A 17460-nucleotide genomic window follows, 5' to 3' on the forward strand; every position below is an offset into this window, starting at 1 on the left:
AGGCTCATCCGATTCTCTTTCCACTGTGTTGTATTATCTGTGTTGCCATCCAAGTTGCCAACTCAGAACTTCATAGGAAAGAACCATGGCCAATGAATGGAGGTCCTGACGTACCTCCTGAGGTACACAGAACTTAGCTCAGTTTAAGGAGAATAAAGGGATTATGAGTGCCCTTTCATGGGAGGTTGGGTGATTGGTTTTCTGTCAAAAATACTGTAGACAGAATTCTTGCAGTGGATCAGAGACTGGATCAAATGACCTCTGAGTCCATTTCCAAGTCTACAAATGTATAATTTGATTCCCACACCCATTTCACAGATCAGAAAACAGAAGCTGAGAATCCTTAAGTAACATGCTCAAGTTCACAACTAACTAGTGTGGAACCCAAGCATCATGGTGACTCTTCCACTGACCTTTCCATTGAACACACATACTTCCATGACTGTAGCCTTTCTAGCACTTAGCTACATAATTTTGAATCCCTTTTACAGACATATTTTGTTGTATTGCACTTTGCTGATACTGCATTTTTTTTTTACAAATAGAAGGTTTGTGGCAACCCTGCATCGAGCAAGCCTATTGATGACATCTTTCCAACAATATTTGTTCATTTATGTCTCTGTGTCACATTTTGGTAATTCTCACAATATTTCAAGCTTTTTCATTATCATTATATATGTGATAGTGATGTGTGATCAAGGATCTCTGATGTTACTATTGCAAAAACATTACTACTGACTGAAGGCTCAGATGATAGTTGGCATTTTTTTAGCAATAAAGTATTTTTAAATTAAGGTATGTACCTTTTTTTAGACATAATGCTATTGCACACTTAATAGACTGGGGTATAATGTAAACACACTTTTATATGCACTGGGAAACCAAAAAATTCACGTGACTTTCTTTATTGTGATATTAGCTTTATCTTGGTGGTCTGGAACAGAAGTCGCGATATCTCCGAGATATGTCTGCACTCCTTTGTTTGTGCCTTTAGCTAACCTAGGTTCCACCTTGATACCCCACAACAAATACATGATTAGAGGCAGGGACTCATGTCTTTGTTTTGTCCTCCCATCTCTTCCTTTTTTCCCCTCCTCCTGGCTCTTCTAAGAGCAAAGGCACCAAGGGCAGGACCATTTGGTGTCACCCTACATTCTCCCTCTTTTTTTTTAATGCCTTTGATTCCTAATCCATAATAAGAGTATTAATGTTGTATGTAAAGAAAGTAATGGCATGAGAGAAGAGGAGCTGGCATACTCCCAGAAAAAACAAAAGCCAAGCCCAACTTGAGGTACTAGAGGTACATCCTGTAAAAACTCTGGCAGTCTTTTAGACAGCAGTCAGGATTGGATCAATTCTACAACTCATTGCAAGGAAAAGAAAAAGAAAAAAGACTAAGAAGAGTCTTCAAGAAACTACCCGCCTTCTGGGCTGAAGCATGCTGTGTGATGGCCAGACTGCAGGGAGACCGGCTCAGAAAATCTACGCTGTATCTGCAGAGCCTCTGAATGTTCGAGAATAAGTTGTTGAATGTATGTGTCACCCTCACTCTGTACCCAGGTGAGTACAGATGCAAGTCCCAGGCTGGTCTCTCAATTATCTCTCTGGCAAAGAAGTAAAAACCACCTATCAGAAAAAGAACCCACTTTTCTGTGAGAAATCACCACCCATTCCTCCATCCCAAATCCACTGTAACAACTTATAAACCCTTCAACAGAATCTGAAAATCAAAGGCCTTGCTCATGCATTTGGAGACTTGACTTGGTTTAGATCTCTAAATTCTTACTATTTTACTTACTGTAAAATCTGGGTAAGTAAATTTCTGTCAAGGCTGCTGGAAAGGCTCACCATTTAGTTAACAATTAATATCCAAGTAATTTGGCATCTGGAAAGCCTAATTATTTTGGTTACCTGGTTCACATAGTTTTCAAAATGTAGTTTTAAACATTCAAAGTGAGGATTAGAAGGGCCTCAAGTACAGGTGGAAGGAAAGACCAGGTGTTATTTCACTAATTGGCTAAGCAGTGTTGGGAGGTGGTAAGAGAAGGGGCTGAGAACCCAGATTTTGTAGTCATTTTACTGCCTGGATTTAAAACCCAGGCTCTGCCATTTACCAGCTCTTTGATCTTGGGCAAATTACTTAATTTCTCAGTGTCTCAGTTCCCTTGTTTGTAACAGGAATAATAGGATAATACCTCATGGGGCTGTTGTAAAGATTACATGAGATACCTATATTATAAAGCACTTTGAATAGTACCTGGAATATAGTAGGTGTTCAGCAAATGCTTGTAATGCTATTTTATGCTTTAATAATGAGAGTGGTGATCCACCCCTCTCCTCTGAGAGGAAAATGACCATGCAGACTCTGTACAGATTTATAGCCAAATATTGTATGGCTAGTTTTCACAAATAGCAACCACTGTTAAAAATTTAAATGTTTAAATTAATGAGACTGTTTTTTACATTTGATCTCCACTTACACTGCATATAATCTGCAAGTGATTAGATTTCATTTTTATTACTCCTGTTAAACTATAACGTGCTCCTTATCCTCCGTGGATGTGGTTCACACTCAGCACGCTCTTGACTTTGTTCAGCATCCTGTCTGTTGTGGCTTAATCCCAGCAATCACTAAGAATGAGGGTGTGAGAAACTTGTTCAAAAAAATATTGCTTACAACACAAAAATTATTAATTTCTTAAGAGTCTTAAAGAGTTATAGGTCTTTTTTTGTTTTGTTTTTGTTTTTTTGTTTTTTGTTTTTTTTTGCGGTGTGTGTGCCTTTCACTGTTGTGGCCTCTCCCGTTGCGGAGCACAGACTCCGGACACGCAGGCTCAGCGGCCATGGCTCACGGGCCCAGCCGCTCCGCGGCATGTGGGATCTTCCCAGACCGGGACACGAACCCGTGTCCCCTGCATCGGCAGGTGGACTCTCAACCACTGTGCCACCAGGGAAGCCCTATAGGTCTTTTTTGAAATGGGGGGAGGGGAGAGGTCAACGAATGACTAGGATTTAACAGAGATGATTAAAAGGACAGGACGTTCTTTTTTCCCCCTAGGGGCCACAGAAGGAAATGAGAACTAAATTTAATATTATGAGTTCTCATGTTCATAAATTGATGTGTTAGGTTTATGTGTCCCAGTAATTATGCCCTGCTTTGGAAAGGCTTACTCTGAAAGTTTAGTCTGAAGATAGAAATTCAGAAGCTGGGAGAGCTGAGTAGGAACTATGAAATAAAAGTGTTGAGAGTTTCCAGCAAGCTATTTATCTCATGTGTAAATTCAGGGCAAATTTGTAAAGTGGGATTTATGTGTCATGTCCTAGCCATCCTTTTCTTTCCTACCTCAGTGGTGGAACCAATGTCAAGCCACGGAGCCCTTTCACTCTCATCTGCCTGTTCAGTCTCTGCTATAAGACATTTACACTTTAATGAAAATTTAGGTCAATGTATTACTGCTTTCAGGAAGGGTTTGTTTTGAAAGTTTTACCTTGAATGACAGATTGCAAGGTTTTTAATTGCTGTGTCACAGATTATATTGCAAGCAACTGAGACCAGTCTAATTAACTTAGGCAAAAGGAATTTATTGGAAGAATAAGGCTCACGGCTCATAAAATTGAAGGTAAAGCTGAAGAATCAGGTCTTGTAAAGGACAGGAGCCAAGTCAAGCAAGAGCTTTGCAGCAGCATCTAATCCACATTCTCCTCAGGGACCTCATTCAAAATGAACTCTCATCTCCTTAAGTTTTTGTGTCATTCTATTCAATATTTAAATGCTAGGGAGAGAACATCTGGTTGGTCCAGCTTGAGGCCAACCCCTTGCTTAGGGAAAGGGAAGGGTCCCACTGTAAGAATGGGATGAAAAAAGGTTCCACAAAGGAATACTGAGGCACTCTTAGCGGAAAAGGGAACAGATGTTGTGCTGACAAAAACATACATTTACTATAATCACCAAGTAAAGGCATTTCACATACCTGTCGATGGGTGTGGGACACACTTTGAAGATGTGGAAGAAGAGGAGGATTGTCTCCACGCTCAGGTAGCCATTTTTCTTCACATGAAGGAGCCTCGTACGAGACCCTTTCTAATGAGAGCACATAAGTCAAATGAGATGGGAGGGACCCCAGGATTCTTTCAATGGTTTTCTCTCAAAAGCTTTAAAATGAACACCTTATGATTTAACTGCACTTGAGAATACCATTGAATTCTTAAAGCCACACTTTTCAGTCTTTTGGGATGGTGCTGAAATGTGGTTTCTAAAGTAAATATTTGAATGAATACTAATATACCTCAACCACTGGTTTAGATTGTAGATCACTGCCCATCTCCTGTCCTAACTAAATATGCAGTTTCCTGAGTACAATCCCAGACCCACTAAAGCCGAGTTCTGGTGGGGAGGGCTTCAGGCAGGGGCTGATACTGAATATTTAATAAGCTTCCCAGGTGGTTCTGATATATGTTTGAGAACCACTGAACGGGACTCAACAAACCCCACTAGCTGTTGAGCACATACTCTGCACTGGTCAGTGTTCTGGCCTCTAAGGATCCAACAATGAATAAGATAACCAACGTTCCTGCTCTTTCAAAGATTCTTACAGGGAGGAAATTAATGATAAACAAATAGAAAAAATAAACAAGATAATTTTAGAGTGGAACAAGCATTCTGAAGAAAGAGGGTGATCTTAAGCCAAACATGACCAAACAGAAGTGTTCACTTTTACCTGTCATGCTCTTTCTTCTCAAGTCTTCCATGTCTTAGATAATGGTGCCCTCTCCACCCAGATGCTCAGGCCAAAGGCCTAGAGGTCATTCTGGGTTGATTTCTCTCTTTCCTTCCCTTTCCTTACCCACCACATGAATCCATTCTCAAGTCATGTCAGCTCTACTCACAAAACGTGCCCCAAGTCCATTCACTTCTCCTCATCTCCACAGCCACCCCTGCAAAAGAGACCCCATTTCCTATTGCATGGATGGCTTTGATAACTGCCTAACTGGCCTCCCAGCCCCTAACCACTTCCGTCTTGAGCCCATTCTCCACACAGCAGCCAGAGCAAAATTCCAAAAATGTAAATGAGACCCTATCCCTCCTTAGCTTAAAACTTCCCAAAAGTCAAACTCTCACCCTGATCGCCCAGAACTGCATGATCCAGCCCAGCACCGCCCCCCGCCTCCGGCACTCTGGCCACCTCTGGGGTGCTTTGTCCCTTGCACACAGTGTTCAACCACCATTCCCTTCTCTCAGTCTCCCAGACATACCAAGATTATTCTGCCTCATGACCTTTGAACTTGCTTTTCTCTCCAGCTGACAAGTTCAGGTCATTTGGGTCTCAGCTCAAATGTCATCTCCTCAAAGAGGGCTTCTTCATCCTTCCTAACTAGTCATTGTCAATGGTATGTTTTCTTTTCTTTATAGTCCTTAGCATCTGAAATAATCCGACTTGTCAACTTGTTTACATGTTACCATCTGTGTTTTCTCAGTACAGTAAAACTTCATAAGTACACGGATTTTTGTCTGCTTTATTCACGGTTCTATCCCTAGCACCTGGTGGCTGGCACATAATAGGAGTTCAAAAAATGCCATTGCCTCAATGAATGAAAAGAAGTGAGTGTATTAATGGAAAGTAACTCGAGATGGGGCTACTTAAACAGGCTATCCGTAAAGGAAGGTTGAGTTTTCAGGGTCATGTTTGGGGACTACATGTATTCTAACTTTGCCCCACACAAACTTCTCACTCCAGGCAGACAGGTTTACTTGATGTCCTGCCAACATTCTTTACACTTTCCGGTATGCTCAGTGAAGAGACCCAAGTCGTGCTTCACCATGAGCATGGCCTGAGCAGAGTGCTGGGGGACCTGTCTCGGGAATCTCACACACATACCTTTGCTCCTGCCACCTCTGTCATCAAAGGCCCTTCTCCTCCATCTTTTCCCTGTCACAGTTCTGCCCTTCATACTCCCTGTTTTCTCCAGCAGGAATTGATCTCTCTCTTCCCTGACTCCTTTTGGATTCTTTGAGTACACTATTTACCTTGACTCTGGAATATGTATCAAATATGTGCCTTGGGCAAGTTATTTAACCTCTCTGAGCCTCAGTTTCCTCATTTAAAAAATATGGTTAATGGTACTAATTTAGCAGGATTGATAAGATGATGAAATATATATATACATATAAAACACCAAGCACAATTCTTGGCACAAGATCACTCATTAAATGGTAGCTATAACAATTATTATTTCTAATAAAACTATAATAATTATGACAATGATTATTGAAATAGAAAATAATATTATGGATAATAATTGATAATAATATAATATTGGTAATAATATTTTTAATAAAATTTATTGCTTGTTTACTATTTGCTAGGAGCTTCACATTTATTAGCTCATATGTAGTGATTTTGCAGTCTGGTTGCTTCATGCATTTGTGTCTTATTTTCCAGCTGGGTGTTTAGGGTATAGGCTAGCTATGTCTCAAGGTTTTGTTGCTGTGGGGTTTTTTTTAATAATCCTCTAAGTGCCAAACTGTGCATAGTTCATTGCAAGTGCTCAAGAACTATTTGTTGCAAATGATAAGATTATCCATAGCTCTGAAATTTAGTGACTTGCATTATGTCAGAACATAAGCTGATCTAGAAAATCTGGAAAATTTAAAATTTGGGCTTAGATATGTCATCTGCTTAAATAGTATGCCGGTGAAAGGTCTGCCGTACATCTATTCAATACTTTTGAACACCTACTCTGTGCCATACTCTGTTACAGGCAACTGGCAAAGGCTTCTAAGATAGGCAAATGATGGCATTCATTTGTCTGTATTTCTGGCAGGTTTATAAACTCCATTTTTGCAGTTGCTTTTTCCTTCTAAGAGACTGGCTCCTATGTTGGAATCTAAGCCACTTAGAGAATATTCAGAACATACGGCATTAGAAATAGTTAGGCTCTGGAGCCAGAATGCCTGGGTTTGAATCCCTGCTCTGCTAATTCTTTGCTCTGAGATTCTGGGCATGTTACTTATCCTCTACAAGCTTCAGCTCCTTTAACCAAAAATAATAATAGTCCCTATGTTTAAGGATTATTCTGGGTATGAAATGAAATAATGAGTATAAAGTATTTAGCACTGGCATACCATAAGTACTCAGAATATTAGCTCTCATGAAACTACTAGTTTGTATTCCTCTACCAAGCATACTAAAACACTGGACAAGAAGAAACCACCTGGAAACTCATTTTTGAACAAGGAGAGAAGGAATGAACATATACTTAAGCTCCATTACGGGCCAGGCTCTAGAGTAGAAGCTCTCCATATGTTATGATTGACATGTTGTGTGACATAATCCTCACAACAACACGGTTGAACAGGAATTATTTTATGGATAAGGATACTAGGACCTAGACAGATTAAAATTTTTGCCCAAGTTTACACTAGAAAGGGTGGAGCCAGTGTTAGTCCTTCTCTGAATCCTTCTCACATAATAAAAAAGGAGCCACCTATGTTTCTCTCAACCTGTCTCTGAGACTCTACACACAGTACATCGTTTTTGTAGGCTAGCAGTACTCAAATTTGGTGCACATGAGGATCACCTGGAATGCTTGGGAAAAACCCTCAATCTACAGCCACATCCTAAAAGATTCTAATTCAAGGATAGGGTCCAGGAACCAGAATTTCAGGAAACACTCCAAGTGATTTTGTTGCAGGTAGCTCCTGATCACATTCTAGAAATAGTGTCATAAGGATTAAAACACCCCGTTATAGATCATGTAATATATATTAAGATTAGCAGCTGAAATTTTAAGGCATGAGATGATAAGATATAGGTAAATGATGTATTTTAGGTTTAACATAGCAATTGCATACTTTGTATTCATTTTACATTTCTCTCCACAGAAACTGGTAAGTTGATTTTTTGTGAGTTTTTATCTTACCTATGTGTGGGCCTCTCATTTGGAGTATCTTATTTATAGCAATTGTTTATTAGTTGTTTGTGTATTAGCAGTTATTTATTTAGCCATGATGATTTTAAAAGACTCACCAAATGGAAAATGAATAAATGACAAGAAATACTTTTAGGACACAAAAGGAGGACTCCGAGGGTGATAGTTTATAAATGTTACAGAAATTTATCAGGCCTGATTACTTAAACAGTTGTATAAGAACCTGTCAGGCATTTAACTGAGGTAATTCCTTTAAAATAAACTATATAGGTCACATAGTGCTAACAAAGTATGTTGATGAATCCTTGAGTGTCACCCCGATTATATCTCCTTGGGGAGTGGAGAACTCATTAGCGTGAGTTCCATGTTAGTCCTTCCTGTTCTGTTCCCCAACTACTTTCCAGACTCACTCGACACAAAAGGGTGATCAAAACGTATGTAGCATGGCCAAGTTTCAAAATGAATGGTTCATCTAACCCCACTGATTGAATACATGACATTAGGAAGTATTAAAAGGCTGTTGTGCTTCACTGAGTTTACTTTTCGGTCCGAGAGCTTTAAAAAGGTACATTTGGGGGAAAAGGATGGAAGAGGGATCTCTATATAAATTCTTAGCTCTTCATATTGCAGATGTTATTCCTGACCCAAGGGGAAAGCCTCAAAGCTGAGAAGTTGTTAAATTGGGAGCAGCAGGGTGCATGCGTGTGTGTGTGCGGGCGTGTGTGTGTGTGTGTGTATGCATGCACGCACACACACAGGGAGAGAGATTAACCTGTTTGCTTTCCGAACCAGTAAGTAGTAAAACAGGTTGTTTAGGGTAAAGTCCCTTGAACTAGATAGTTGATTTTAAATACATCTGCCTATAATAATATCTTCTATTTACAAAGTACTTTGAAAAGTTCAAAGCATTTTTTCCTTTATTATCATTTGAACTTCATAACCACCCTATGAAGTAGGGACAGCAGGTATTATAAGACACCACAGCCACTTAAAAGATGGCTAAACTGAGGCACAAGCATGTCGAGAAACTTGTTCGAGGTCACATAACCAGTTGGTTTCCCAACTAGAACTAGAGCACCGGAATTTTGAAATTTAATCCAGTGCTTTCTTGGCAGAGAGACTGTCCCACTACTGCTTGATCTACCCAGAGTTCACGTGGAGATATGTGGCTACAATTTAATTGGAGAATACAAATCAGGCATGCCTAAAGAGCTCTCCAGAAAAGAATTTGTTTCTCTTAGGTCATGACTGTGTTAGAAAAAGGAAGTAGAGGATGGAGTCAGTTGTTTTAGACAATCCAAATTACAAACAAACAAAAACACTTTGTAATCAGTTTCTGGATATTTTGGGAGCTATTCATTTCATTAATTTGCGTATTCATTTTTTAAAGTATCTATTAAGTGCCTTTATATAAGAGACTGTGCTCAGTACTTTGGGGAAGATACAAAGAAATGCATTTAATTTTGAGGGGTTGCTTTGAATTATACAAATAACAGCCATTTTATTCATTGTCCATTACCACCTGGTAGATGAAAGGAAATGCCTTCCTTGCAGAAGAGCAAGATAAAAACAGATGAAGAAACTGGGCAACTAATTTCCTTCAATTCTCTCCCTATAGGAGGCCTTTATATTTATTTATTTATTTAATAATTTTATTTATTTTTTGGCTGCATTGGCTCTTTGCTGCTGCTCGTGGGCTTTCTCTAGTTGTGGAGAGCAGGGGCTACTCTTCGCTGCGGTGTGTGGGTTTCCCATTGCGGCGGCTTCTCTTGTTGAGGAGCACGGGCTCTAGGCACACGGGCTTCAGTAGTTGTGGCACATGGGCTCAGTAGTTGTGGCTCTCTGGCTCTAGAGCGCAGGCTCAGTAGTTGTGGCTCACGGGCTTAGTTGCTCCGTGGCATGTGGGATCTTCCCAGACCAGGGCTCGAACCCATGTTCCCTTCATTGGCAGGCGGATTCTTAACTACTGCACCACCAGGGAAGTCCCTAGGAGGCTTTTTTAAAGAAAAAACGTTGGTGACAAATTGTCTTGCCAGGTATACAAAACACTAATTTTGCTATGTCATCTAATCTAAGGTAATGCCCCTTTGAAACTAGGGAGAATGGGCTTAGGTTAGTGCCAGGTTCCTTATCAGAAATACCAAATCAGGATTTAAGGAAAAATGTTAGAATCTAGCCCCAAAAGCAACTTCCAAAAAGCATCTCTGAAGGCCAGAATTAAATCTCTACAGTACTTTCCCCTGCCTGGCTCCAAAATGAATTTTTCCTTTTGGCAGGTATGCTTGAGGATGTAGACTAAAGGGAACAGAGGCACCAACGGGTGCAAGGAAACAAGTGCAAGGCCCTGTCATTTGTGTGGAAGGTAAGTAAGAGTTTGCAAATAATTGTTGTGAGTTTCCTTAGAGGTCACTTAAAAAAAATTCCCCTGGACAAATTTCTTTACTTTCTAGCATAAACATCTCCAAGCCTGAAGGCAAAACTTGTGTTAATATTTACACACATTATAAGCACTTGTTTGATATATCTCTTTAGTTTATACTACATGTACACAAACAGTGTCACTGAGTGAAACTACTTTTTTGTTGCTGTGACAGGTCTTGCTCAGCGCCCAGTGTGGGTGTGTGAAACAGTGTATATGGTTATACGTGCTGTTTATTTGACTTGTGTGTATGGGAAGAGTGGAGACTGAGTTAACTTCCCTGTGTCCCCATTTTGCTTCTCTGGGTTTCCATTTTTTCCACTTGTGAAATTACAGGGCTGGAGTCGGTGAGCTCTAAATTCTGTTCCAACTCTACCACCCAATGATGCACCAGTTTTTTTAACTATGTTCTCATCGCTATTAAACATACATTTTGTGCTCCAGCCAAGTCAGTATCCTTAGCAATACTGTAGGGTCCTGCTTCAGGAAAACTTGTCATAGTTGGGTACAAAATCATAAGTCAGATGGAACTGTTTTTTCACTTTACAAAAACGATGATTTGCAAAATAATTTTGGAATGGTGGTAAATAACAAACTCTGGCTGCACATTTAAAATAAAAATTTATTTTTAATCCAAGTTTTCAGGAAAAGTAGTGTAGACCGAAAGATACATGCATTAAATCACACACAAAAAAGTTTAAATCTCATAAAATCATAGTCTATTGGAATGCTAAAGGAAAATTTCAATCCAACATCCTCAAATCACAAAATAGGGAACTATGGAACAAAAGAGTTTACTTACTTGCTCAAGATCACACAGGTAGTTAACAAAGGCTGTGCAAAAAAATCAATTGCAGAATATTTTCCATATTTTTCTCTATTCATATTTTGGGACCACACCTCCTCATTTACCTATGAAGAAAAAAATCACAGATGTTGAGTGCTTAAATTGAGGAATATTGTCTAAAATAAAATTTAAAGTTATAATGCAGACTCTCAATTTCCTCATATGTGGACACATCACATTCTAATAGTGTAAACAGTAAATTTGCATGCATTTAAAGTTATCTACTTATGAGCTCCTTAATTTTGCTGAACTTTGAATTGCCACTGAAATAGTACCCTGCTATTATATTCTTAAATGATTTTAAATTTTTTGTTTTTTTCTATAAATAATATTGTGATTTTTATAAGTACAAAGTGGTATCTGTCAATAATACATTTTCTTTTTTAAAAAAAATTGAAGTATAGTTGATTTACAATAATATATTTTCCAATACTGACATTCATTGAAATTCCAGATATGCTTATAAGTATTAGTAAGACTGGACTCTGTTGTTCCCAATCATGTAAATCAGTTTTATTTTATGTATTATTCTTTTCACATTCTTGTATTAAATACTAAATAACCTCCCTTTATATAGTTATCATTGTAGTGCAATGATTGGAAATTAAATATTAACACAAAATACTATTCAGTTTCAAGGCACATGGCTTTATTTTTGCCATGGACCCCAGTGTTTGAAGTTAGCAGGGCTCTTTAAAACTAATGCTTCTAGCATTTCATTGACTCACACTAAATTGGTCCCTCGATCACCCAGTTAATTTTAACCTTGACCTCCTACAGCTGTACTGCCTTACTCAGTCCAAAAAAACTCCCTGCTTCCACCCTTTCTGCCTTTTATGAAGCAATAGTGGAGAGGAAAAACAAAACCCATTCCTTTAAGAAAGATTCCACCTCCTCTCTCATAAGCAAGTGCCTAATGGTAATTGTGGAGTCTCCACCAAAGTCACTCACTTTACTACTCAGCGTTGGGAGAAGCTGCTGCCGCCACTGCTGCTGCTGCCGCCGCCGCTGCTGCTGCCGCCGCCGCTGCTGCTGTTGCCGCCGCCACCGCCGGTCTGAGGCTGCAGTGGGTTCCCGTGCAGCACTGCAGAATCCACACCTAGAAGATACACACGTCTACTACCCTGGACACAGGAAAGCCTTGGATCCTCAGTGGGTAAGCAAATCTTTTATCCATTTTGTCCAGAAAAACTGTGGGAAAGGGAGTGATCATGGAAAGGATTGCTCATCAGACATGCTTAAAATGGACTATGTTAATTTGTCTTCCTTTGAGCGGGGTCTAGATTTGTGCCTGGCAAATGTCCTGTACAGTGGAGACTATTGTCTGATATGTACCCCTAACACATTTTTGGGGGGCTATTCATAAAAAGGCTAACCTTGATGCGTGCCAAGCTTTTTTCATTTTTTGCTTTTTAAATGCAAGAAAACATCTAGCCACTCCCAGTATCTCTCTCAAATACTGCAGATATTTTAAAACGCCACATAAAATGACAGGCCGAGCGTTTTCTAAATATTTTCTTCCCAAAGCCAGGAAGCCTTACCCACGATCCTTTAGGGGTATTTAAAAACCATAAGGCATGGTTAGATTTTGAGCATATGGGAGATGGTGGTAGACTAAAATTTCTGTAGCTTCAGTCCAGTGGGGAGAGAAAACGAGGATAAATGAATCACAGTTTGTGTCAAGCCAAGATTCATTTCCCACACTTCGTATGTGGGAAGAGGAAACTACATTTTAATTAGCACATTTTTAGGGAAGAGGGAGGGAATGAAGTTGAGGGGGATGGCATGAAGTATTTGAGGGGGAAGAAGAGAGTCTGCAGAAGAGGAAGGAAATGAAGGGGACTGTCGCCAGTACCTTGGAAACGCAGGGAGATAAGCGTGGGGAATGAAGTTTGTTGTTGTGTGTTAGGGTGGGGTTGACCCAAGGGACCATGAATAACCGGAATGCCGCTCGCTCGGAGGGTGTGCTTGGTAGTGGATTCGTGACTGTGGAGGACGCGTATGCGGGAGGGATGCAAGTCGTGGGTGGTAGAGAAAGGTGTGCGTTGCTGGGAGGTCTATTTCTAGAGTAGGTCGTGTCTGGGCGGCCGGGGTGGGCGGCCCAGCGTCACCTGTGGATGGATCCACATCCCTGCCACTGAGTGCAAAGTTCACCCGGCCCCGAATTCATTTTGAAGGCTGTCGGTGCCTTGACTTTTCACCTCCAAGAGATCAGCTCTCATAAGGTCTCAAGGCCAGGGGCCAACGTCGGGGTGAAAACCCTCGACGGATGCAAGTGGAGCTCACGGAGAGAGCCCTTGCCCGGCCTCTCAGTGGAGGTGAGCAGGGGAAAGAGGCGCCCCCAAAGCCAACTGTGCTGAGAATACCCAGGCTCCTCCTACGGGGGGGGCGTGCGGAGGTGGAACCTCAGCAGTGGCCTCCCGCTGAAGACCCAGCAGCCGGTGTGGGCGGCTGAAGCTGACTCTGAAAGCTGTGTCTCAGCCTCGGGAGCTGGGGTGGGGGTGGGGGGTGGCTCGCTCAGGTTAGGGAGGGCGGCATCGCGGAGTCTCCCCTCCTCCCGCTTGTAGTCTGGTTTCCGTCGGGGTCGTTTACTCCTCCGACCCTCAGGGGACGCCGCTAATCGAAGCTGCCTAGCGGGGAGGACGTTGAAGAGATGCTAGGCAGCTGCCCCACACCAGGCCCTCCCAGAGGCCAGGCCAGTAGGGGCCCGGGTCCGCGGCTCCAGAGACAGGGTGAGGGAGGTAGGCAGGGGGCCGCAGGGGGCGGGACCAAAGCTTTGGAGGGGCGCGAGGGGCCGCGCGGGGCGGGGCCTTGAGGAGGCGGGGCCAGGAACATCCTGTGATTCTGAAGGGCGGGGCCATGAGCATTCGGGGGCTGCGAGGGGCGGGCTTGTGGGGGTGGAGCCAGGGGAGCCTGGGGGCCTAAGGGCGGGGCCTTAGGGGCGGGGCCAGGGGACACTCGGTGGGCTCGCGGCCAGTCCCGCCAGAGCGCCAGCCGCCTGCCGGTAACGGTCGCGGGGCCGCTGGGCGGGAGGGGGAAGAAGGGGGTTTAAATTATATTTTTTAAAAACAGAGAGCGAGAGCTAGAGGCATAGCGACCCAGGTGTCGCCGCTTCCTGCTACACAGGGCTCGGCGCCCAGGTCCCTCCCTTCTCACGCCCCCTCCCCTTCTGCCCTCCCCTCTGGAGCCGTGAGGCGCTTAAGAGGCGGCGGTGGAGGATCGCGCGGCCGCTGCAGCCCGGGCGGCCGCGGAGAAGGAGGGAGGGAAGCACAAAGCCGGCTTCGCGCTGCGAGGTAATCCTGAGGGGAGTGAAGGCGCGGCCTTCCCGCCGCTCCTCCCGGCGGGGACGGCGGGCGCCCGCGCGGGCTGGGCTGCGGGGACCCTTCCAGGGGGTCGCGCGGGGGTGGGGAACGCGAAGGCTCGCGGGGTGGAGGGGACTGCCTATTAGCTGCCCCTGCGGCCTCAGGTGGACCCCTCTTCCTCCGGGACTGGAATGGGAGCCTCGGGCTGGTTCGAAGAGGGTGGACCTGCAGGGGAGGATCTCGGGACGCCGCGGGGTGGGCCCGAGTCTTTCGGGCGTCCTCTGGTTTCTCCCGGAGGACTGGGAGTTCTAAAAATCAAGAGCTGGCTGAAGCGTCAGTGACCCGGAGTGCTTTAAGCACTGAAGGTGCTCTCCAGGAAGGTGGTAGGTTCCCGCGGTTGGAAAGGGTGGAGGTAAGGGAGGGAGTGTTGGTTATTTTTGTTCTCCTCATTTAAACAACTTCTGTTACAAGTTGAAAGTATTCAACCAAACCTTTCTCCTGTAATTTGCGTTCCCATCCCCCCCCCCACCCACACCCACCCCACCCCTACAAACGTATACATGTTAGGTTGCGCTTCCTGCCCGGGGTGACAGGCAGAGTTGGCAGCAGGTCCGCTTTGCTGGTGTCCAGCCTCTTTGGGGGTATGCTATTATAGCTAAGGCAAGACCACAGAGACAGGTAGAATAAGCTAGGCCTCTATTAGAATGGCAAGAATGGCCTCAGGTAAACTTTTTTGTTGCAGAGATTTAATTGCAAGTAGGTGCCCGTTTAAAATGGGAGCGTGAGTAAAACCACTCATTTCTTTGGCACATGTGCTGTTGCAGTTGACCTGCTAGAGGGGTATGGAGAGAGATGGAATTTAACTCAACCAAGAGGCTTTTTTAAAAAAATTTATTTATTTTATTCATTTTATTTTTGGCTGCATTGGGTCTTCATTGCTGCATGCAGGCTTTCTGTAGTTGCAGTGAGCGGGGTCTACTCTTGGTTGCAGTGCGCGGGCTTCTCATTGCAGTGGCTTCTCTTGTTGCAGAGCATGGGCTCTAGGTGCGCGAGCTTCAGTAGTTGTGGCTCACGGGCTCAGTAGTTGTGACTCGCAGGTTCTAGAGCGCAGGCTCAGTAGTTGTGGTGCACGGGCTTAGCTGCTCCGCGGCATGTGGGATCTTCCCGGACCAGGAAGGTCAAACCCATGTCCCCTGCATTAGCAGGCGGATTCTTAACCACTGTGCCACCAGGGTAGCCCAACCAAGAGGCTTTGAGTGAGGATTATATGCAAGTTTCGTGAAGGAGTTGATGAGGTTTGGGGGAGGGAGGCACGTTTATGTTAAATTGTACGACATGTTAGATTTAGCAGTATGAAATGTTGCTTTTCTTGGAATGGAGCGCAACTGCATCATACTGGGTACATGCTAATTTTGACTTTAGGAGACTTCTAATGAGACTATTAAAGAGAGTAAACTAAGAATACAGCGTAATTTGTCGTTTTTAAGTAAGATGCTTGACTGTTTTTAAAAATGTGTAATTACGATATGGGACCTGTTCATTTATAGGGTTAAGTTACTTTTTAACTATGTATAAAGTTTTTATATCTGAGTCTCCATTGCATTGTAATTACACTGTAACTCACTCATTTTCCTCTGCTTAAATTGAGCAGATTAACTTTGCAGAGGGAAGACCAGAAAAAAAAATGGCCACTTTTGCTATATTTAAGTGTTCATTTTTCCAAAGAGTTCAGTCTGTGCTCTTAAAACTCTTTAAATTGACCGCAAATGTTGGCATGTTGGTAATAGTTGCTTTTAAGGAAAAAAATTGGTGTATCTGTTAAACATGATACACGAATGTTAAACATAATTTAAGAGTTCTTGAGGTAGTTGGGTATGAGGCATTCAATATGTTGCAGCTTTTTACAGGTATGATAGAAGGAAATGTTTGTTGGTAAACATTTGACATATGACATACGTGATCATGTGACATCTAGGAACTATTTTGCATAATAGAAGGATTGTATTTTCAGAATATAAGTTTTACATTCCGAAAATGAATGAGAAAATTATACTGTACACTTTGCTATTTCTAACCCCCTTTTTCAGTAATGTTACACTGGGATGAATGTGTGTTCTGCTCAATGATGTTTGAAGTGTGGATTTGGTCTTTGTAAAACCAGAACGTCTTTTGAGACTAAGAGGACACAGCATCAGCTGACCTCCTACACACAATCCTAAAACCTAAATACAGGGTGGGGCCCAACCTCTGGGGTTGTGAGGCCTCCTGAAGTAGGTCTGTTGTGTCTGAGTGTTTTTGTCACACTCAAGCCTATACAGGTTGTTAGCTGTTTAATCTCTCCTATCTCAAAGTAGTTGGTTAGCAGTACAGGGCAGCACTTATGTATGTCGTCAGGGTATAAGAAGCATTTCTATTGAAGGAAGAAGTCACATAAAAGCATAAAAACCCAACTCTGAACAAATTGGGTTTGTAAAATGTTGGGGAATGATAATATCGGAATCTTAACTGAGTTGTTATATGGGAAGTGCTTAGAATATAGTCTGGTACTCAGTGTTTAATGTGTTTATCATCGTCAGTATAAGATGACATTTTTTTTTGAAGGTGGCTATATCATGCAACCCAGCAAGTGAAGACTCAGCAGATATTTGTAACAGCCAATATTTATTTGCTCTACCTCTGTGCCAGGCACAGTTTTGTATGATTTAATTTACTTAATCTTCATGACAACCCAGTGCCTAAACAGATATAGAGAGGTTAAGTATTTTGTGCAGCTACTAGGCACAGACGGGCTGGTTCTGAACCCAGAGCCTGGCTTGAGAGTGAGCCCGCATAACTAGTAGCCCCTGCTGCCATTATACTTGTGGTAATTCTAGCAAATCAGTGAAGTACCTTCACAATATCTCCAAGACTACAGGTGTGCATATGCCTTGTTTAGTAACACCCTCCTGTGTTAGTACCACCAA

At 42.6% G+C, this 17460-nt stretch overlaps 1 protein-coding gene and 1 long non-coding RNA gene across 3 annotated transcripts in view; one reads left to right on the forward strand and one right to left on the reverse strand.

The window, feature by feature from the left end:
• Window positions 1–1245: 1245 nt before the first annotated feature.
• LOC309810113 lies at window positions 1246–12230 on the reverse strand. The gene is made up of 4 exons (XR_014294943.1): window positions 12147–12230; window positions 11151–11260; window positions 3972–4081; window positions 1246–1604 (listed from the first exon to the last, which is right to left on the reverse strand). It is a non-coding gene; the product is annotated as an uncharacterized lncRNA (long non-coding RNA).
• Window positions 12212–17460, forward strand: part of ADD3 (adducin 3) — a 125090-nt gene continuing 119841 nt past the window's right edge. The window contains exon 1 of one of the 2 annotated variants that reach the window (XM_082631746.1): window positions 12212–12351. The gene's annotated coding sequence lies outside the window, so the exon portion shown is untranslated. Of the gene's footprint in view, window positions 12352–14185; window positions 14489–17460 lie in introns of those variants that run through there. The other variant, XM_082631745.1, reaches the window with a different exon arrangement.

Source organism: Mesoplodon mirus (assembly GCF_964341445.2).
Source record: "Mesoplodon mirus genome assembly, chromosome: 2".
NCBI classification, from domain to species: Eukaryota; Metazoa; Chordata; class Mammalia; order Artiodactyla; family Ziphiidae; genus Mesoplodon; species Mesoplodon mirus.